General features: G+C 40.9%; 1 long non-coding RNA gene across 1 annotated transcript; it reads right to left on the bottom strand.

Moving 5' to 3' along the window:
* Positions 1-210: 210 nt before the first annotated feature.
* LOC109027399 (uncharacterized) lies at positions 211-8,491 on the bottom strand. The gene is made up of 4 exons (XR_008677132.2): positions 8,358-8,491; positions 6,445-6,569; positions 3,913-4,059; positions 211-1,557 (listed from the first exon to the last, which is right to left on the bottom strand). It is a non-coding gene; the product is annotated as an uncharacterized lncRNA (long non-coding RNA).
* Between the last annotated feature and the right edge of the window lie 14,938 nt (positions 8,492-23,429).

Consider the following 23,429-nt stretch of genomic DNA (forward strand, 5'->3'; position numbering starts at 1 on the left):
TGAGTCACACTAAATTTGTATACAACTGAGGGCAAGCAATATATTGTCATAATTCTGTTACTTCATTCATTCCATTTATTCATCATTCAACATTCAAGATATATCAATTGTCTACGTAGCCCTTGGCATTCACTCTTTATGCCAGTGCAGGAGATACAAATGTAAATAAAACACAACTCCTGACTTCAGGGAATTTAGATTGGTGATAGATACAAGGAGGAACCCAACACTTTTACAGAGTGTGCCCATTGCTAAAACCATAGAACATATAAGGTACAAATGGAAGAAAATGCCTAGACCTGTGGGGGAAGATTCCATTAGTTCCTCAGAGAGTGGGTGAGTGCCTGAGTTGAGAATTTTGCCACAGTTGGTGGATTGGGAGTGGTAGATGGGAGGGCATTCCGAGCACAGTCAATATTCATGTGTGAAGTTTTTCATATGGGCAGGTGGGAGCCACTTCTGAGGCTCTAGCATACTATTTCCTCTATTTGGAACACTCAATCCCACCCCACCCCATGCCTTAATGTGGCTGATTCTATTTTATTTCTCAGATTACTTCCTCCAGTAGTCCTTCCATGAAATACAAAGTCTGGTTTCTGTGCTTTTTTTTTTTTTTAAGGTGCTTTCTTAGTGTCCTGAACTTCCAACAGTGTACAAATAAATTCAAATTTCAAATGGTAATTTTACCCATAAATTCTAAATTCCTTGAGGATGGGACTAGAAGACCATTTTTGTTCATGGTTCTTGCCCTGCTACCTGTGGTAGCCTGTGGTAAATAATAAACTTTCAGTATTTATTACAAAAAAATGAATGAATAAATGAATGTATGGAGTCAGTCCATGTAAATTGAAAGGTAATTTCTCCCCAAAGCTGACCAACATCTTTTTAGAATGCTATTAGCCACTGCTTTTTATTTTTTATAGCCCTTCTTTCTCGTAAAACTTGGTGATATTCTCCAAAGGACATTTACAAGTATTTTTCTAATTTTGCAGAGGCTGGCAAATGGAGACTTTCCCCCTCATCAGGCATCGTCAAAATGATAGTTGGAAAGTATACAAAACAATGAATACCTGGTGGCAAATGTATGGGGGTGGGCAGGTTCATCAACTGAGAGGTTACAGCACATCAGACAGGATGAATGGAAGCATGTTCACAGAGGAAACAGTGGGGGAAGCGGTCCAGGCTTGAGCATTTGCTGGGTGAGGCTGCAGTGCAGGTAGGATTGTCATGCTGATTAAAACCTGGACACACTTGCAGCTTGGTGTTGGTAAGGAGGGCAGAAGGGGAAAGAGTAATTGCAAAGAGGTGGGTTAATCTATGATTCATCTGTGGAAGGCTTTGCTGGTTGCATCCACCCTCTCCTGTCCTGTCCTGTTCACAGAATGACCGGCAAACTCCCTAGGAAAACATCTAGATGTTCTTCTCTAAAGATGAATTTCCTGGAGTAACCAAGGCTTCTTAATTGGGAGTGGTGGCCCAGAGTAGTCTTTCTTTTCCTGGTTCCTGTGGAGCTTGTGGTTTGTGGCTGCTGACTCTCCCATTCTGATTCCATGTAACCTGGAGTGAAACTGCTAGTGGATAAGCCCACCCTTGTACAAAGACGTCAGCTCTCCCGCCAAGAAAGAGGACTGCTGGGGGTATTAGGCCTACAAGCCCACAGTAGTTGAACTCAATCCATCTACTCAGAATAATCAACCTACATCTCAATTCTTTAATATACATAAACAAGGATCTCCAGAACTAAAGGAAACAACAGCATGAATGAGAGTGGCCAAGATCACTGGGAACAAGCATTCAAAATAAAACTGGCTTCAAAACTGCAAAATAAACATAATTTTAAAAAAGAATGGCCAAAATAACAAAGAATAGCCGATCTTAGACAAAAGTGCCACTCCTATAATCCCAGCAATTTGGGAGGCCGAGGTGGGCAGACTGCTTAAGGCCAGGAGTTTGAGACCTGCCCAGGCAACATAGCAAAACTCTTTCTCTAACAAAAATACAAAAATTACCCTGGCATGGTGGTGTGTGTCTGTGGTTCCAGCCACTTGGGAGGCTGAGGCATGAGAATTGCTTGAACCAGGGAAGCAGAGGTTGCAGTGAGCTGAGATGGCATCACTGCACTCCTGTGCTCTAGTTTGGGTGATCAAGAGAGGCTCTGCCTCAAAAAAAGAAAAAAAAAAAAAGAAAAAGATGCAATCACTTATGAACAAAAGAGATAAGTATACTCTAGGCAAGGAACAATCAGAGAACATGACTGAGCTCACAAAAAGAAAAAAAGTATATAATTACTATAGCAAAGACTGCTAATGGTCATCAATTGAACACAAAATTTGTGTTCCTCCTTCCCAAGTATATAACTATATTATGGGGAAGCAGTTGTTAACCAGGACGTACATTTTACAGTGCACCCTACTCATCCCTATTGTATCTAGTGGGACCAAATGACTATTTTCACCAGTTGGAATGTGAGCAGAAGAGACATGTGACATTTTCATGTCAAGGCTGTTGAGAATAAGATTTTCATCACCTTCCTCCCTCTTCTGGCAGAATGCAAGGCGATGTGAGGCCTTGGAGGACGGCAGAGTCAGAAGGTGGAAAGAGTCCGAATCTCTGATTCTTTGGATGGGGAGGAGCTGCCTGCTAAACAGGGGAACCTGTGTTCAAAAAATTATGCTAGTATGAAGTTAGTGATTATTATAAGCTACTGAAATTTGGGGGTTTATTTATTACAGCAGCAGATAGTGTTGCCCTAACTAATGTAAGTGTTAATATTTAATTTTTTTAAAAATTAGTAGAATGATAGGAAGATGAGTTGAAGAAATTTTCTAGAATCTAGAACAATTAGGGAGATAAACAGAAAACTAGAGAATGTATAGATGACATAAGGAATTGATCCGGAAGCTCCAAACACTAAAAAAGATTTCAGAAGGAGACGATATAGAAAGTTGAGGAGAGAAAACTATCAAAGATGTACTAGAAAAAATTCTCCAGGGCTAAAGATTCAATCTGCAGATTGAAAGGGATCAATGGGGTCTGAATAGGGTAAAACAATGATAAATCCCAATTTAGAAAGTCAAAACTGCAGAAGATTAAGGTTAAAAAGAAGATCCTAAAAGTCAATGCAAGAAAAAGTTATACATAAGCGAAAATAATTAAGCTGGCTTTGAATTTCTCAGCAGTATCACTGGATGCCAACAGGCAATGGAGAAATGACTTCAATATTTTGAGGAAGAACATTCGTAACCTAGATTTTCAATTTAGACCTAGCCAACTGTTAATCAATTGTGAAAGTAAAACAGGAATATTTGTAGACATGCAAGGACTTAGAAAATTTGTTCGACGTATCCTTCCTAAGTTATCTACTCCAGCAAACTGAAAGAGCAAACTCAAGGAAGAGGCTGATGTGGGATCCAAGAAACAATGTGCGGTGTGAACTAAGAGAATCACGGAGATTCTAAAGATCTGAACCCTGGTCTTCTTACTGGGTGAGTGTATCAGTGTGCCTATTGTTGAAATTAATTCAATCAGAATTTTCTGTCTTACATTTCTCAAAGTATTCAATTCTATACAGAGGATTTCTCTAAAAATTATAAATCATTGTGCTAGGTTAGGTCTGAACCTCTTCCTACTTCCTTCACTCCTACCTCCTGCACTCTTTCCTACCTCAGGGTGGCTAGTTTCCAGCCCACTTGGGCCACTCTTTCTGGGATTTGGGGCCAGATTTTTTTTTTAACCTTGTCTTATTTGTAAGCCTTAATTTGGTAGCTCTGTTTCCTGGGCTCAAATATCAGTCCGAAAGCCCTTAACATGTCTCCCATGAAGCTTAGGAATCTTCGTGCAAAATGTCCCAGTGGTGTAAGCCATTTTCCGAGCTTCCTGATGTAGGTATACAGGTTAGGCTTCTAAACTGACCCCTGCTCTGTTTTTTCCAGAACTTGCAAAAGAGTGGTGCCTCAGTGCTCCAGCAGCATAAAAATGGATCTGTAGATAATGCTTCCCTCCATTCTCTTCACTTGGAGAATCATATAATACAGTAGTATAGTAAGATCTCTGAGAACCCTGGCAGAAAACAAACAAACAAACAAACCTGATTAACATTGTTTAACCCAGCATCTCCTAAACATAATTGACCGGAGAACCTCCTCTTCCCCCTTTTGTTTTTCTATTGTAGGGGAGAAGTAATATATTTACCTTACCCATTTAGGTTCATGGCTGAGACCGCTATAATAAAAGGCAGGTTAACAAGACAAAAGCATACAAATATATTTAAGTTTTACCTAACATGAGAGCCTTCAGAAATGAAGACCCAAAGAAACAGAAAAGATTGTATTTTTATGCACAGTGGTGCAGAAGTATGATTGGAGGACAAAGGAATATTACTAATGGTAATAATTTGGGGGAAACTTAGCAAGGCCTATTTGTTCAGATTCTTTTTTTAAAAAAAAATCCAAATGAGACAGGGTATTGCTTTGTCACCCAGGCTGGTGTGCAGTGGCTCAAACATGGCTCAATGCAGCCTTGACCTCCTGGGCTCAAGAGATCCTTCTGCCTCAGCCTCCCAAATAGCTGTAATCACAGGCATGTGCCACCATGCCTGGTTAGCTTTTTAATTTTTTTTGTAAAGATGGAGTCTTGCCATGTTGCCTAGGCTGATCTTAAGCTCCTGAGCTCATGTCATTCTCCCACCTTGGCCTCCCAAAATACTGAGATTACAGGTTTGAGCCACTGTGCGTGGCCTTGTTCATGTTTTTCTCTGTGTCCCTCTGTCTTCATTCCTTTTCTCTGGGTACAGGGAGGACTCCTCTGGAATGAGAGTCTTATGCCCTACCCTAGAGAAAAGTCAGAGAATTATTTTATGGCCCACTTCAGGGGAGAATGGCAAAGGTCCTGCTTCTGTTGTTTTCTTAAATGCCAAGGTGCCATGTTTTGGAGTAGCATGTTCTGAACTGCATGACTGTAACATCCTTTAATATTCTAAGAAATTAGGTTTTCTTAGAATACATTTTCACAAATGTTATTCTAGCAACAAAACCCATCTACAGAGTGGCATGTGTGCTCATTGCATGTTTTATCCGTGGCATAATTTTAGACTGCAAGCCCCCACCTATGTTGGTTAATTCCGCTTCACGTGGAAGAGACAGCCATTGGGCCAGCCCTGAACAAAGATCCCTGTCACCAAGATCCACTGCTCCTGCTGTGGTCAGGCAAAGAGAAGGGTAAGAATCTACTCTGTGAACTCAGAGAGGTCTGGGTCTGGATGTTTTGAGCACTGTATCTGAAGAGGTATAAAGATGATATAAAATTATGTCAAACCACTGGAAACAAATAGAGTGAAATTACATAATGTGCCAAGGGAGCAAGAATAAATGGGGTGACCAGAACCATATGTATGCAACGGCTTAATAAATATTTTTGATGGTGACATGATGATGATTAAACATAGAGCAGCTCAGATACATAGGATCCCAAGAGGGTAGAGTGGGACTCTGACACTGAGATCACCGACTGTGAGCTTGCTCTTGTTGTGGAATTAGCTCTTGCTCCCTGCCTTTTGGCAGCTCTTGCAGCAGCCGTGCTTCCTCTCCCTGTGGTCGCAGAAGGAGCAGGAAGGCAATGTGCAGAACATCTGCTTAATGGAAGAAATGGGACACTCTGATTTTGCCCATTATTTTGAAGATGAATTTTAAAAGGGAAGTTAAATTAATTAAATGCAATCAGACTTGCTACTTTCCTTACAGATCAGGTATTTACTTTTGTAAGTCACTGGGCCCTGAATATTTACAGCCTGCCTTTTCTATTCATGTGTACGTGAAAGGCAGTGTGCATGGTGGTTCGAAGTGATTGTGGAGTCAGAGACTTATGTTTGCATCCAGCTCTGTCAGTTACTTGCTGTAATTTAACTAGTAATTGACTAGCCAAGTCCCTTTTTTAAGCCTCTGTGTACTTGGTTATAAAATAGAGCTAACATCCTCCTCATAATACTATATGAGGATTACATTAAAATACTGCATATAAAGTACTTAGTACACTTCCAGGCACAGAGTCAGTACTCAATACATAGTAGCTTTCATTAATAGTTCATATGCTATCTCCCTACTAAACTGTCCCTTGAGGGTGTAGGCTCCATGTACTTAATCTTTGTAACCTAAGGCATGGAGCCTTGAACACAGTATACAGCAATCAATTATTAATTGGTAACCTAAGATTATGCCACCATAGCTTAAGGGAAAAATATGGGCAATTATTCATTTAACCTGGAAAATTCAGTCTCCCAAGTGAAATTTTGTTATGGTTTAATTTGGTTATACCCTAATTAACATCTAAATAATGGCCACATCTATTATTCCTGAAGACTGGTATTGGCATGTTTGCTCCCTATTGCATACAAACAGATCCATTTATTTGCTTCGTAATCTAGAATCTGCTTTCCCGTCCTTTGCCTACATGTCTTGCGGGGTGCAGATGACAGTCAAGTCTTCCTCAAGTGGGCAGAGTGTTTCAGGTTGACCGCCATATTTACTGAACTGCTGAACCACTTGCTCCTCACTTCTCTGTCAATGCTGTGCTGGCTGGAATGCAACAATGACAAGCTCAAAAGTCAGTTCATCACCCGGACAGTTGCATGCATTCACAAAACAGACAACACGTAGGAAAACACATCTAGATGACAGACCGCATTTTTCACTGCCCAGCTGGACTTCTGCATGTCACATAAAGAGGGGCCTTGGGGACTTGCAAGATGACAATCTATGCTATTGCTGATATGCCCAGCCCACAGGGGAGTGGCAGGGGAGGCGAGTGGCAGGAACCAAGCCTTCTTGGGAGTGCCATGGGTTCTTCTGCCTGCCAATTGCGATGGCGATGTGGCAGGAGCCACCCCCACCCAGCAAGGCTTAATGACCGCATGCTGACTTAAAAACATAGTCCCAGGGAAGGCATTAACATTCTGAGCTCAGCTGTGTCATCTCAGTTGCCATAGCAATGCTGAGAAATATATTTTGTGTCCAATGGTTATTTCTCCACACTAATGAAATGGACATTTTTCTTCAGTGAATTGAATCAAAACTAATTGAGTAGTAATCAGCACAGACCCTGAAGTTCAGGGGAATGTAATCTGACTAGTCTGACTAGCGCTTTGTGGAAATGCAGAAACCATTAACTATCTTCAAATGAGATTTTTTTAAATTAGTGGAATCTTAGCCACCTATTGCAGGCTGGCGTGTGTTATCACACAAAAAATTCGTCATTTGTTTAGCGCTGGGAGGGGAAATTTATTTTCAATTAATTCAAGTGCTGATAACATTCTATGGCTTGTTGTGTCCTCTCCTCCAATAAATAGCCCAAACTGATTGATGTGTGCTTCTAGATGGACTTTAAAAAAAAATATATATATATATATACACACACATACACGCACACATATATATAATATATATAATTCATAATTTGGATTCTCAGATGTTTTCAGAAAAGAGTGTTTTTTGCTGAGACCAACTGTTCCTGAAGCTCATTGAGCAATGGAGATGAAAAAGTGATTTTTAAAAACTATATCTTATTGCTTAATCTGTTCAATGTCAAATATCACTGTGATGGAAGAAACTACACAGAGATGGCTGGAAGCCATGTGGAGTCATCATTTTTGTCCTCGGATATATCTACAAATTCATCCTTGATTAATCTTACAGTTCTTTTTGCTTTCATTTGGATCATGAGTATAAACAAAAATACAAGTACAAGCTAGTTCCCTAAGTATTAACACTCCCCTTCTGAGAACATAATATTGAGTACTGTTATAAGTAGATCTTCATCTCCTTTGAATATGAGCCTAATTCACAGCAAAGAGACATTTGGTTACATGCAAATATGAGTGAGTTCCTGGGATAGACTGGAAAGTTTCCCCTGAATCTTTAAGACAGCTGGCTTGTCAGGTGTAGTTCAGTAGTGGGTTGGGGGTGGCTAAATGAGTTCCTAATTTCAGAAGTCCTGCTTCTCTTATTTATGGAGTTCGCTGAGAAGTGTCTGAGCTCTCTTTGCCCTCTGACTCTGTTGTGTCACCAGGCCTTGGGAAAGTAAGAGTGTCCATTCTTCTTCCCCTCTGCTCTCCAGGATGGGGCTGGATCTACAGGGAGCAGGTTCCTGAGCCTGGCATGAGCAGCCTCAGTAAGACTGTGTGTGATCTTAGTGGCAAGAGCACAACCAGGTTAAGGCAGGTGGGGTTTGAGAAAACCGCACCCCAATATTTGGCGAATGAATAAACAGATGAATCATTTTCCTAGGACTCAGAGTCTAAAGCTTCCAACCAGCACTAAATTCACGTTAAAAATTGATTGTGCCATAATTTTTAAGTACAGCCAGACCTGATGGCGTATGTTAGCCTTTCCTTGAGGTGAGATAAAGCTGTGTGGAGTCAGTCTCTCAGCTGATTGGCAGGACAAGGTGGGGAGGAGGAAGCCAACAGGGAGAGGGAGCAGGCACTCCTCTTCTCCGCAGACACTTTCCTTTTTTATAGCCTTTGGGTCTCAATGTGGGAGAAGACACAGTCTTCTATTGCCATGGCAACATAAGTGCATCACAGTGGGATTAAGGGGTTGAAAGGCAAGAAACACCAAGCTTGGAGGAGTTGGGGCAATTGAGAGAGGATGGACTTTTGCTAGAAATAAACACAATAAGGTGGCAGGGCAATAGAAGAGAGTGGATTTATGGTTTATGACATTCCTAAAATATCTTTATTTAATAATGAAAACTTCATTATCCGGGCCTGGGTTGAAGTGTTGCTGTGGGCCCTCTGAGGATCCCAGCAAAGATCTTTCATCTTGACAGAAGTTCTAAATTACAACATTAGTGTTCTAACCGAGAGGCTGTTATTGCCTATTTGGTCTGTCCAGGGAAATGAGACACACATTGCTGGAGAGTGGGTTATTGAAATCTAGTAGCTTGGAATATTAAAAATGGGGGCTGGGTTGGGGGAGGTCTCTTTCCCCATGAGCTAGGGATAAATTAAGTGATAAACCTGGGATGTTTACTAAAGTTTCATTATTTTTCAGGAAAAAAAACCCCTAATTCATCTTTATTATGGCCAAAGCCATTATTATGTTTCAGACCATTAAGAAACAAACGTAAGGAGATCCCTAAAGCTAATTTTCAGACCAACTATATGAACCTATTATGTCTTTATTTTCATCCCAGGTACCTCTGACTCCTTCTCAGTTATGCAGCCTGACCTCCAAAAAAAAGTGTTTGGTCTTCAGATTTTTCAAAGACAATTAGGTCTAACTGGCTCCTGGTGTTTAATGATCAGAACAGATAGCTCTCCAGATCACAGTTCAATTTCTACTTCTTCTGGCAGGGCAAGAAAATGGCCTACCTGTGCTGGTGGAATCAGAAGAGGTCCAAGAGAGCAGAGGGCTTTGCAGTCTTTTCTTCCCTTTGCTTTCTCAATTCTTCCTCCTTATCTTCCCACCTCCCACTAATGCAAACACATCCATTTTCATTTTCTGTTGGCTGTCTCTAAGGCCAGTCTCACAAAAGGGAAGGCAGTTGCCTAAGTGGTTTAATAACAACAATTAAAAAGTAGGTTTAATATGTGCTAGACACTTTGTTAAATGCTTTCAATGAATTATCTCATTTAAGCTTTACACCCATTTTATGAGGTTGGTACTACTATTAACCCCACTTTCAGATGAGGAAGCTGGAGTCAAAGAGATTAAGCAACTGGACCAGGACAACACAGTGAATATATTGCAGCACTGGGTATTGAACTCAAATCTTTTCATTCAAAAGCCCAGACATACTGCTCTTAATCCCTCTACTGTATTGTCTCACATATACTGTAGTGCTAAAAGTTTCCTCCTGCCCAGTTACCCTGTATCCCCACCCTAATCCTGTCAAGGCTTGCTTTAAGATGAACTCAATACCAGCCATTCCTCTGCCTTAAGAAGGAGGGTGGCAACCCCTGGTAAAATGGAAATGTATTCCCTGGGGATAGAGTAGCAAGTTTGCTGCCTAACCTTGGTCAATGATGACACATCACCTGTTGAGTATGGCTAGTATTACACAACAGTTTAGTTCTGCTAGAAATACTAAATGAGAGTGCTTAAAATGCCATTTTAAGTTATGGTACCACATATCCTTATGTGTAAGTTATCATTATAATTATCTGGAATGATTTTTACCAGTCAATATGTAACTGTAGATAACTTTATTAATTAGCAGATAGCAGGGTCCTAAGTGATTACAAAATGGGTCAGTTCAGTGTTCCTGCAGAAAGAGATCATGAAAGGCCCTCAGTCTGGGGCACAGCTTGGGAGAGCAGGCCAGAGAGAAGGATTTCGGAAGACATCCTGGCAAGCAGAGAAATGGGCACTAGAAGTGTGTGTGTGTGTGTGTGTGTGTGTGCCTGCACATGTGTACTCCTGCACAAGATAGGCATGGACTGTGGACAGGAAGGGGGTAGAGGGTAAGGAGAAGAAAGGTGGTGGCCTCTGACAGCAGAAAAAGGCAACACTGAGAACAAAACTTGCCTCCTTTATTTAGGTGAGGCCCTAGATATCTGATCTAGTGGTTTCCAAAACTGGCCAAGGTTCAGAAGAAAGACTTAAGAATCTTCCCGTGTGCTACTCAAGACCAATTTAGTAGATCAAGGTTAGGCCATACACTTGCTACTCTATCCCCAGGGAATGCGTTTCCATTTTACAAGGGGTCTCCAATGCATGGGTAGAACCTAGGCATTTATACTTTTTTTATTTATTTATTATACTTTAAGTTTTAGGGTACATGTGCACAATGTGCAGGTTAGTTACATATGTATACATGTGCCATGCTGGTGTGCTGCACCCATTAACTCGTCATTTAGCATTAGGTATAACTTGTAGTGCTATCCCTCCCCCCTCCCCCCACCCTACAACAATCCCCAGAGTGTGATGTTCCCCTTCCTGTGTCCATGTGTTCTCATTGTTCAATTCCCATCTATGAGTGAGAACATGCGGTGTTTGGTTTTTTGTCCTTGCGATAGTTTACTGAGAATGATGATTTCCAATTTCATCCATGTCCCTACAAAGGACATGAACTCATCATTTTTTATGGCTGCATAGTATTCCATGGTGTATATGTGCCACATTTTCTTAATCCAGTCTATCATTTTTGGACATTTGGGTTGGTTCCAAGTCTTTGCTATTGTGAATAGTGCCGCAATAAACATACGTGTGCATGTGTCTTTATAGCAGCATGATTTATAGTCCTTTGGGTATATACCCAGTAATGGGATGGCTGGGTCAAATGGTATTTCTAGTTCTAGATCCCTGAGGAATCGCCACAGTGACTTCCACAATGGTTGAACTAGTTTACAGTCCCACCAACAGTGTAAAAGTGTTCCTATTTCTCCACATCCTCTCCAGCACTTGTTGTTTCCTGACTTTTTAATGATTGCCATTCTAACTGGTGTGAGATGGTATCTCATTGTGGTTTTGATTTGCATTTCTCTGATGGCCAGTGATGATGAGCATTTTTTCATGTGTCTTTTGACTGCATAAATGTCTTCTTTTGAGAAGTGTCTGTTCATATCCTTTGCCCACTTTTTGATGGGGTCGTTTGTTTTTTTCTTGTAAATTTGTTTGAGTTCATTGTAGATTCTGGATATTAGCCCTTTGTCAGATGAGTAGGTTGCGAAAATTTTCTCCCATTTTGTAGGTTGCCTGTTCACTCTGATGGTAGTTTCTTTTGCTGTGCAGGAGCTCTTTAGTTTAATTAGATCCCATTTGTCAATTTTGGCTTTTGTTGCCATTGTTTTTGGTGTTTTAGACATGAAGTCCTTGCCCATGCCTATGTCCTGAATGGCATTTATACTTTTAAAACAGCTTTCTAGGCAACATCCTCTGAGTGCTCAGCGCTTGGGCCCATGTAGAAACTTTGACTGCACTACTCTTCTATTCCATACACCTTGGCTTCCTTCTTTCCTATCAAACTGCCCCTGCTTAACTCCTACACATCGTACAGCTCTCAGAACAAACATCCCCTTCCAGAGACACATTTCTTGATCTTGTCTAGATCAAGCTCCTTCATTATGCACTCTAGAGAGACAAGTTCTTTTTCCTTTGAGCACTTGTCTCAATTTATAATTACATAGTTAGAGAGTGAAAATCCATGAATATGAAACAGGGATAATATTTGTTTCCTGAAACTCCAATCTCTTTCCAGCACCTAGAAAAAATCAGAATATGGTTGGTGATTAATAATGTATATAATTTTTATCCTTTGTCTTAACCTGGGTTTTCTGGACATCACGCTTTCACCGTGACTGTTCTTTGCTCTCTTTTCAAACTATATCAAGTTAAAAAGCCTCTACCCATCAGCCCAAACTCTCCATCATCAGACCCACACTCCCTATTCAACTTGATTTCGAAGAATTTCCTCCTTAATTAGCTGGCTTCTTTATTGTCCCATGGAGTAAGCTTTTGCTTACTCCAAACTCCATGTCCTTTTTAAATTTATTTTTTATTTTTTGAGATGGAGTCTTGCTCTGTTGCCCAGGCTGCAGCAGTGGCGCGATCTCAGTTCACTGCCACCTCTGCCTCCCAGGTTCAAGAGATTCTCCTGCCTCAGCCTTCTGAGTAGCTGGAACTACAGGTGCCTGCCACCATGCCCAAATAATTTTTGTATTTTTAGAAGAGACAGGGTTTTGCTATGTTGGCCAGGCTGGTCTTGAATTCCTGACCTCAAGTGATCTGCCTGCTTCGGCCTCCCAGAGTGCTGGGATTACAAGCGTGAGCCACCATGCTCAGCTTACATGTCCTTTTCATGTGCCATTTTCCTTCCTTAGAATGCAACAGACTTTTTCCTCACCACCTATATAAATCCTTTACATTCTTCAAGATCCAACTCAAGTTCGAAGAGCATCATAAAGCCTTCTGTTTGGGCTGAATTGTGTCCCCCCAAAAGATGTTGAAGTCCTGACCCCCAATACCTATGAACGTAACTATATTTGGAAATAGGGTCTTTGCAGATGATCAAGTTAAGATAAGATCCTTAGGGCAGATGAGCTGAGCTGGCCCAATATTCCCGGTTCCAGACTAGTGCCATTTGTAACAGGCATGCCGGGTTTTAGTCAGCCAAGTGGTACTTGAATTTTAACCCTGAAATTTTCTTGGTTCTAATTCCTGAAAAGATCTTAAGGAAGATTAATAAGCTCCTGGCAGGCTTTCTAAGACCTGACTTCTTAGAGCTGGAGACCTCATAGGTCTACCAAGAGCTTTTGCATCAGGAGACATGGCCAAGGAATATGTCTATATCTGCAGATTGTCTCTTTTCTTAATGGCCATATCAGTAGAGTCAACCAAGAGAGTTGGAAAGTGAAGCAAAGAAAAACCAATAATATACCTATCTACATATCTTTAAATTTCTAAATTACTATTTTAATTAATTAATTTTGAGATAAAGTCTCTCTCTGTCACTCAGGCTGTAGTGCAGTGGCACAATCACAGCTCGCTGCAGCCTCCAAATCCTGGGCTCAAGAGATCTTCCTGCCTCAGTCTCCTGAGTAGCTGGGGCTACAGGCATGCACCACCATTCCAGGCTAATTAAAAAAGAAAAAAAAAAAAAACATTTTTAGGGATGGGGTCTTGCTATGTTGCCAAGTCTGGTCTTGAACTCCTGGGCTGAAGTGATCCCCCTGCCTCAGCCTCCCGAGTAGCTGGGATTACAGGTGTTACCCACTGCACCCATCTTCTATGATATATTTTAAGACTACATTCTGAAAGTAGTCTTAACTACTTATGTACCAGGGACTAGGCTTGTCATGAGAATATACAAGTGATTAGTCAGGGCCTTGCAGCTACTGTTATTTTGCTAACATCTTCCCAGGCTGGCTCACACAACTGCCTCCTTCTGGTGACAATGTCTGACCTAGTAGCAGGCCTAAAGAACCGGACAAACTGGACCACTATCACTATTTAATAAGGCCTGAGTGAAATATATGTTGAGGTCACTCCTAGACCAGCAGTCTCTACAGAGTGGGAGCTGCCTTGGCTCCTTTCAGTTGAGCTCAGGCCCTCCTGTGCACTTCATGTGTGTCTCTCCAATTTGCCACAAGAAAAACTTCTCCTTTTTTTTTTCAGTTATGTCTCCTGAGTTCTAGTTCTCCGTCCTGAAGGCCATGTAATGTGAGTTACAAGCTGTCTGCAGAGGTGAGCATTCAACTCTGGCCAGCTCAAGATATTTGGCAAGGTGTGATTGTCCAGTCTTGAGGCTGTTTGCTGGGAGAAGCACTACATAGGCTATTGCCAGTGCCAAGGAGAACAATCCTAATAAGACTGACAGCCCTGCCCACATGACGTGGCATTGAAAATGACACCTGACTGAATGAAGCTGACACTGAGGTAGGCACTGAGCTTCTTCAGAGAGAAGGGAGGGACCAGCCACAGAGGAGGCATGATCCAAACTTTTGGGGTCCTCAGAAATGTGTGAGTGACTCCTTCTTGCCCCAGATCTCAAAACTATTTTGATAAAATAAAATATACCAGATTCTTTCCATGACATTGAACCAATAATTTTTTTTTTTTTTTCTTAGGAATCATGAAAAAGAAGAGAGTAGAAGTTATAGGAAGGGTTTTTCAGGGTTTGGAGAATGACTTATGCTTGAGTTACGATTTTCCAACTACTTGTTCATATCCTGCCTTTGGCACTCGTCTTTCCCCAGGAAGAGATACAAATAGAGGTGGGGGAAACAAGGCTATGAGACCTGAGAGGAGGTCTTCCCTGAGGCTGAAATTGGGAGGATAGTCTTGAGCTAACCCCACCCTCTAGGAGTCTCAGGTTTCCCACAGGTCATTTATTTGCCCGGGGTGGGGGGGGGTACCTTAATTTCTTTCTAGGCTAGGAAGTAGAAAGTTGATTGAGGTCTGGAATCTCCACTGTCTCCTGAGCACAGGGACTCTCAATCACTAAGGTTGGGTTCCCTGAGCATTTATAATGCTGTGCAATGTTGTACATCTTTGCAACCCACCGAGCCCCATGATACCCTGGGCTATATTCTTATTGTTCTCTTTTTGAGGATGAGGGAACCATGTCTTATAAAGTGGAGAAATTAGGAGGAGTCACTTTGAGTGACAGGAATAGTAGAGAGACATCTGTTGTTTACATGGATCCTAGCATAAATGACATTATAAAGCTAAGCCTCATCTCCTAAATTCTTTCTGAGTTAAATCTGGGATAACATAAGGGTATACTGAAAAGATGAATTTCTAAGAACAAGTCTGATAACATAGGTTGGCTTTGGAGTTGGATTCTTATCTGTTTTCAAATGGGATACAAATGTGTCAAGCTGTTAATACAGACTGCTGGGATCTGAACACATAGCATGTGTCCCCCCAAAATTTACACATTGAAACCTAACCCCCAAACTGATGGTATTAAGAAGTGGGGTCTTTAGGAAGTTTTTGAGTGGTATCATGAGGATGGACTCCTCATGAATGGGATTAGTACCCTTATAAAAGAGGCCTAAGGAAGTTTCCTCAGCCTTTCTGACATGCAAGCACACAGCTAGAAAGTGCCATCAATGAGGAGTGGGCCCTAGCCAGACACTGAATCTGCTGGAGCCTTGGTTTTGGACCTCTCAGGCCCCAGAAATGTTAGCAATAAATGTCTGTTGTTTACAAATTACTCAATCTAAGGTATTTTGTTATAGCAGCCTGAATGAACTAAGACAAAGTTTTCCCTGATGGTTAAGTAAAATGAGTGTATGAAAATCAGGGCTGATGTACTTGCACAACCCTGGGAGTGAGAACTTCCTTAAATTTTACACCCTAGACACCCCTCCTGCCCAGCCTGGTTCAAAATACCCAGCATGAGGTTTGGTGCATAGTTGATAATGAGTAATTAGATTCCTACCTTCTTTCTTCAATCTCGATTGATTAAATTGATGAGGCTTACGTACACCTTCTCCGTTCTGTACCTTCCCAGACTCTTCAACGTTCCCATTCTACTTCTCTAGATCTCAAAGTCTAATGCACAAGCAGGGTCCTAGATAGCACAAGTTCACATAAGGATGGACAGAGTGAGACTTTTGGTCTTTTGGAAGAGCCCAGGGAATTGCAAAGTTTAAGATGAACTCTAAAATGCCATCCATCTTGTTTTTCTGGCAGGATGAGTAGCCAGGTGGCAGATTTTAGTTGTGGTCTAAGGGGCAAATGCAGTTTTAAAGAAAACTTTAAGAGTACAATTACATGCTTAAGAACCTTAAATTGAGAGTACAATTATAGTTTCTTCAGATGAATACAAAATACAATTTAGGTTCTTAAGAAGCCTTGGGTTAAGGAAGATAGTCATTTTAAGTGTTTCTTCTGGGGTTCCATTTAAAATGAGCTCCCACTCTAAGGTCTCTCAGGAGAGCCAGACTGCTAGAGTTTAAATTTGAGCTTGCCACTCACTGTGTGACCTTGAACATGTGGCATGACCTTTCTATGTCTCAGTTTTCTCATCCATAAGATGGGGATAATATGGTATCTATTTCACAGAGAATGTAAATAATACAAATAAAATACTAGCAAAGTGTACACAGTAAGCTCTCAGTAAATGTTATTAAGTGACAGTATCATTATTTCAGTGACCACAGAGAAGAGGAAGTTCTATAACTCAGCTCTAGAAAGTCTGTTGTACAACAATCTATTGCTTTATGCACACTTGTTATGGGTAACAAGGTGATTTTGTTTCAGAAGAGAATGCAACACCTCAGAACTTTAAACAGCGTACTCTCCACTACATTTAAAATATGACTCATTTCTCTAATTTAATTTACACCCTTTATTTAGAAACACACCTTCTGTGTAGAGCAGCACACACCTGCAGTATATACTAACAGCATCCACTGCAGAAACAGGTTGAGAGACAGGAAGAAGCTGAAAGAAGCTAACATTGGTAAAGTTCCAACCGTGTGCTAAGGACTCTACTTACATTATGTTGTTAATTCTTTTAAACAGCCATTTAAAAGTCTATTCTTGTGTCCATTTTATAGATGAAGACATCAAAACTAAAAGCACTCAAATTTTCCAAGGTCAAAACCTGGTAGGTGGCAGAGCTGTGATTTGCATCAACTTCTGTCCATGCTCATTTTATTAGACCACAAAACTCTTGGGTAGAAAGAACTTTAATTTCTTTGCCTAATCCTTTCTTGTCTTCCCCTTGTGACTCTGCACCCACTAACCAATTCTAGTCTCCATGAACCCTCATCCAATGACCCTCCATGCTTCTCAAAGTGGAAGAATGAGCTTTGTCAGCTCAGGAACTCATTCTTTTGGGGTGTGGGAGAACAGCATGATGAACAATAGAAAGCAGGGACACAGGGCTGTGGTGCTGTTTAATTAAATTAGCTTGAGATAATGGTATATCCTGAAATTGGAACACATCCATTAATGCTGTTATTATTATCAAGGACACGAATGGCCTATTGAGGATTGATGAGAGAATAAACTGTCCATATGCTACGAACCATAAGGAAACAATTGATAGGAAAAACCTCAGCGAGAAACTTTGGATGGGACTGATAATGCATCCTCCACCATAAAACACATACACACACTGTAAAGGGGATGTATGCTTGGCATCTGGTAAATCAATGAACTGTGAAGGGACTGAGGCAATAAAGTGAGCAGGTTTCACATTAATATTATAATATGATATGTTTATAGGATGGGGACATTCAAAAGTGATTCCAGCAGCAATGTATAGGAACTGTTTTAATTGAGTTCATGTTCTGCAACAGAAGTGCAGACTTCATCAATCACACAAAGAAAGGAGTCATGAGAAGGGAAGGTTTTGGACTTGTTTTCCCCTATAAGTGGCCTTTGGATTTTATTGGATGTAACCTATATAATGCATTGTTTATCCATATACTATTTAGCCAGGGAGGGTGTTTAGGAAGACACAAGCCTTGTCTAGCCTATACCCAAAGAATGATAAAATAAAATATACATATCTTAATGCCTTCCTGAAGCCATAAGCTTGTTCTAGTTCACTAGAGATCCATCTCTGCCTGTATGATCTATGATGTTATGGACAGAGGGGAGAAGAATGCAGCCAATTATAACCGTGGAGCAAATCCTGGGAAGAAGAGATGTAATACAGGCTCAAGGAACGATTTGCTGCTGAGAGGGTTCCATTAGCCCCGGAAAGGGTTAGAGGGAAAAGGTTCACAGCAGAAGATTGCAGATATGTGCCTGAGAATGTCAGGAAGGGCTGCCAAGGGTGAAACAAAGGGGAACTTCCCACCTGGAAAATGTTCCTCCTGATAGCAATCTGTTCCAAGTGAAATCAAATGGTTTGCAAAAATGTGTTGGGAATCACAAATGTTTGGTGTGCTTGGGATGTGAAATTATTCAATGATCAGGCCTTATGCATAGCCTTTGGATAGCTTATGGGTATTGATCTTTGGATCTTCATAGAGCCCACTGGGTTTGTTCTCAGGCCCACACATCAAAACTGAGATATTCTCTCTGAGCCTGTTCAAATAAATGAAGCAGGACCCTCCCACCAATAGCTATTACCCTCTGCTGTCAAGCTCTGACATATCTTGGTAAGGAACCCAGCACCAGACTTCTCTGTTACTCTCCTGCAGTGGCCTTAATAACTAGGTTGAGGGCTGGGGAACTGCCCTGGGTTAGGGGTAGGGGTGGGAGTTGGATGGTGTAGTTCATATTTACTCTACTTCTTATCCACGGGCACGGAGGGGATTCCTTTGCACATTCCAATATGAAGGGAAGATTTCTGGTCCTTCTTCCTTTCATTTGTGCCTTCTTGCTGAAAGAGGAGTGATTTATCTGATTGATGAGAGTGATGTCCTTCTCCCCTTTCCTTCCACTTCTCTCTTTCCATTTATCTTGACTTCCCTTGAGTAGAACATATTCCCTCTGCCTTGATTCCCAGGAAGTCAACACATACAGCCTTGGGTGTCCCTTGTCATGGAAGCTCACAGTATCCAGTTGGTCTGCAAAGACCTTCCCAGGTAGTGGGAGACCTCACTGAGTCAGACATATCCCTTCTCCATGTCTTCACTCTCTCCCTCTCTAATGGCTTCTCACCCCCAGTTTACTTACATCCTCAATCTGATTGAATGACAAAACAATTCTCCTTGCCTTTTACATTCCCTTCCTTGTTATCTAATTGTTCTCTTCTCTTCGCATTGACACTCCTAGAAAATTAAACTTCCTCAAATGCTCTCTCGAATGCTCTCATTTCCCAGCCTCAGCTCAGAAAAGGCCTCCATGTCCACTGCAGGCAAACTGCTTTTTCAAGGCCATAAATGACCTCTTATTTCTAATCCCATGGAAATCTTACTTCTACCCTTGGCTGAATTTGAACATGTTGATCACATCTTCCTCCTCCTTCTATAAATTCTGTTCTCCTTCAGTGTCTCTGACATAGGCCTCTTCTGTTGTTCATATTTCTCTAGACGCTTCTTCTTGGCCTCCTTTAATGGACTCTTCTTCCCCACTCATCTCTTCCATGTTTGTATTCCCCAGGTTTCTGCATCAGCCCTTTCCTTATGCAGGTCTCTCGTGAATCCACTATGTATTACTTAAATGCTAATGACATCCCATCATGTCACCTTCTTGCTGCAGGACTTCATGTCCAGGCCACTGTGGCAGCCTCCTAACTATCTCTCTGTATTTACTCTGTTCCCTCTAATTCCCTTTGGCCTTGTAGCCAGAGACATCTCTCCAAAACATAACCCTGGTTACATTGGTCTAATATTTAAATTTATCCAATAGTTCCCCTTGTTTTTAAGTAATATCCCTGTTTTCTGTCTAGACCATGCCACCACTAACTGGGTTGTGTGTTCAGATGCCAGCCAGTTTTGGGGTACCTACTCTGTGCCAGGTCCCATACTGAATTCTGGGAATATGATGATGACTTAGATAGAATCAGTCTTCTGCTCACAGAGCTTATTCGTAGTTAGAGATGGTTAAACCAGTAATTACAGTAAAGTGTGATAAGTTCTAAGATAGAAGAAGTACAAGTTACCATGGGATCAGATCACAGAGCCTCTTCATCTGGAGTGCAAAAGTAGAAAAGGCTTCCCCAGCAACCATGTTTAAGCTAGAAAAAAAAATTATTTTACAAAATTGACTATCATCCTTGCAAAGGGCAATGCTCCCTTTTGCTCTCTTTTCATACACCCCCTTTGTGTTACTTTCTTCCCTCCAGCAGTGAGGAAAGCTTAGAGGTTCCTGAAAAGACCATGCACATCTGTAGTCCTTCTCAAAGTTAGCTGGCACCCATCCTTTAAAGCTCTTTCATTGGGTGGTTTACAAAGGGCAGTGAACTTGCTGGTTAGTGCTGCAGTACAGCAATCCAGGATTCAGTTCAATTGTGCCCCTGAGTTGTGCATCCAAATAAAGTTAAAGTTATTTAACTTTACTGAGCCTCTTTTTTAACTTGTAAAATAGAGATAACAGCGGTACTTCCCATTGGGATTCGAAGGGACCCAATAAATGGCAGCCCTCTTTCCTATCCAAGTTTTGAACAAATTGAAAAACACAACAAAATAATAAAGTAGATGAGAAACTGAACATCCCTTTTATTAGTGATTAAGCTGATACTAAAGAGTATGGCTACTGTATTTTATTGATACTAAAATGTACTTTCCCTTCACATTTAACATCTTTTCACTGAGGGTGCATTTCACAATCAATTGGCATGTTACAGTTGCTGCTGGCCAAGTGGCAGTCGTGACACAGTTGTTAGTGCCTGCACACACATGAACTTGGGTTATTCTTGGTGGCAAACCAGGCCACTGCATCTCTTGATGTTTCCATCAATAAAATACTAAGAACCATTTAGGGAAGAATAAATAAAAAAGTCCTGGTTGTTGTCTAAAACCTTCCTTTGCTGTCTTCTAAAAGACAGAATGCTAACAGAATGGATGTCTTCAGCTTGGAAGAAAACTCCAGAATAATAAGAAACCAAGGCTGTATCTTGATGGCAAGGAGGAAATATATATATATTTTTGTAAATCATGTAGCTACATAACTCTGAGTCAAAATGTGATTCAAAACAGACTCTAAATGTGAATTTTAAAGGTATGCATTAGCAATTTATTTTCCTTTTTATGTACACAAAAGAGTGACATGTCATAAACATGTATGTTTGAAAGAAACAATCTTATACAATAAGCATTAAAAAATTCAAAGTGATAGAATGGAAAGTATTGCTTCATGGTCAGTGTTTTTCTTTCTTTGTGATACATAAAATCATCATGCCACTTTTACTGATGGTGCCTTCCATGAGGTGAAATATCATGTATCTGCAGGCAAGCAGGCTTCAAATGCGGAGCCATAAGACTGAGCAGACATCTCCATGAGGGGTGAGAGCTGGTTGCTTTGCAGCCTGTAGAGGCAGAGCACAATTATGCTTCCCATGGGAAGCTTGTTCCTAAGAAAAGGGGAAAGGAAGAAGGAGTTGGATTTCCACATGTGCAGTTCATGTGTAGTCCAATTCACAAATTGCATTAAGTCACTCCTCCCTGAGAAGAGATGGAGAGAGCTCAGGAACGTTACCCATGCGGAGTTCCCTTGACATGGAAGGACACATCAATAGAGTAGCTATCTCACAGGTTTGGCGTGACAGCAAAATTAAGTGGGTAATGTAAAATGTCACTCAGTTGTCTTTTAGCATTCAGTGTTGCTGATGAGCAGTTTGACATTTGACATCAGTCTGATTCTTGTTTGATCAATGGCCTATTTTATTTTGCTTCCCCACCCTTGTGGGAAGACTTTATCATTGCTTTAGTCTTAGTATTTTGAAATTTCAAAAAGATCTGTCTAGGGGTGGGTCTTTCTTTTTCTTTTATTTTAAGTTCAGGGGTACTTAGGCAGGTTGGTTACATAGGTAAACTTGTATCACGGGGTTTTGTTGTGCAGATTATTTTGTCGCCCAGGTGTTAAGCCCAGTACCCATTAGTTATTTTTCCTGATCCTCTCCCTCCTCTCAATCTCCACCCTCCGAAAAGTCCCAGTGTGTGTTGTTCCCTTGTATGTGTCCACATGTTCTCATCATTTAGCTACCACTTATAAGTGAGAACATGTGGTATTTGGTTTTCTGTTCGTGTGTTAGTTTATTAAGGATAATGGTCTCCAGTTCCATCCATGCCCTGCAAAGTATGTGTTCTCTTTCTTTTTATGGCTGCGTAGCATTTCATGGTGTATATGTACCAGATTTTCTTTATCCAGTCTATCATCGATAGGCATTTATGTTGATTCCATGTCTTTGCTATTGTGAATAGTGCTGCAATCAACATACCTGTGCATGTGTCTTTCATTTACACTAATTAGAATTTTGTTGGTACTTACATTTTGAATCTAATGTCTACGTTCAATTCTGGGAAATTGTCTCCTGTTATTTTTTTGATAGTCCCGTCTTCTCTGTTTCTCTGCTCTAAATTTCTGGAACTGCTCTTAGTCAGTGCTGGATCTCCTGGATTGAATGGCTATGTCTCTTATTTTTTCCAGCTCTTTTAAATTTTTTATTTATACATTTTTTGAGACTGTCCAACCCTTTAATTTCTAATTTCTCAATCCTTTTTTTATAGCATCTTGTTCTTGTTTTGTAGATGCAATATTTTCCTGAATCTCTCTAGAGACTTCTGGGCAGGCCGGAGAAAGCCAAAATGTGAAGCAAAATGGGTTTGGTGCTGGTATGGTGGACAACAAATTCTGTTGAAGTGGTCTTGAATGCTTCCCCTAGTGATGTGTTGGTTTCTAGTATCATTGCCTGCTGGGGCAACACATCTTGTAATGGCAACTTAAAAAGTTTACTGCTTTCTGATGCTTCTCCTCTTCAGAGAAATCTAGGTTAAGAAGTCCCACAGGCCAGGTGTGTTGGCTCATGCCTCTAATCCCAGCACTTTGGGATGCCAAGGTGTGAGGATCACTTGAGGCCAGGAGTTCAAGATTGGCCTGGAAACCATAGCAAGACTCCATCTCTACAAAAAAATTAAAAAGTAGCCAGATGTAGTGATATATGCCTGTATTCCTAGCTACTTGGGAAGCCGAGGTGAGAGGATCTATTTAGCTCAGGAGTTTGAGGCAACAGTGAGCTATGATTATGCCACTACACTCCAACCTGGGTGACAGAGCAATATCCTGTCTCAAAAAAAAAAAAAAAAAAAAAAAAGAAAAAAAAAGAAAGAAAAGAAGTTCCACAGACTTCTTGGCACTCTGTGCTTCACAGTATCGGAGCACATATTTACTGAGTACCTACACTATGCTTGAGTCTACTTTCTCCCTTGCTTTGATCTAGCAACTGGATCATAGCACGCATTCAGTAAATTCTTGTTGAATGAATGATTTCACTTAAATACATTTCAATAATTACTCGTTAAATACCTCCCAATATATTTCCAGCAGAATACAAAGCATTGTGTGTTGTTTAAAACAAAAACAACA

Source organism: Gorilla gorilla, chromosome 1 (genome assembly GCF_029281585.2).
Source record: "Gorilla gorilla gorilla isolate KB3781 chromosome 1, NHGRI_mGorGor1-v2.1_pri, whole genome shotgun sequence".
NCBI classification, from domain to species: domain Eukaryota; kingdom Metazoa; phylum Chordata; class Mammalia; order Primates; family Hominidae; genus Gorilla; species Gorilla gorilla.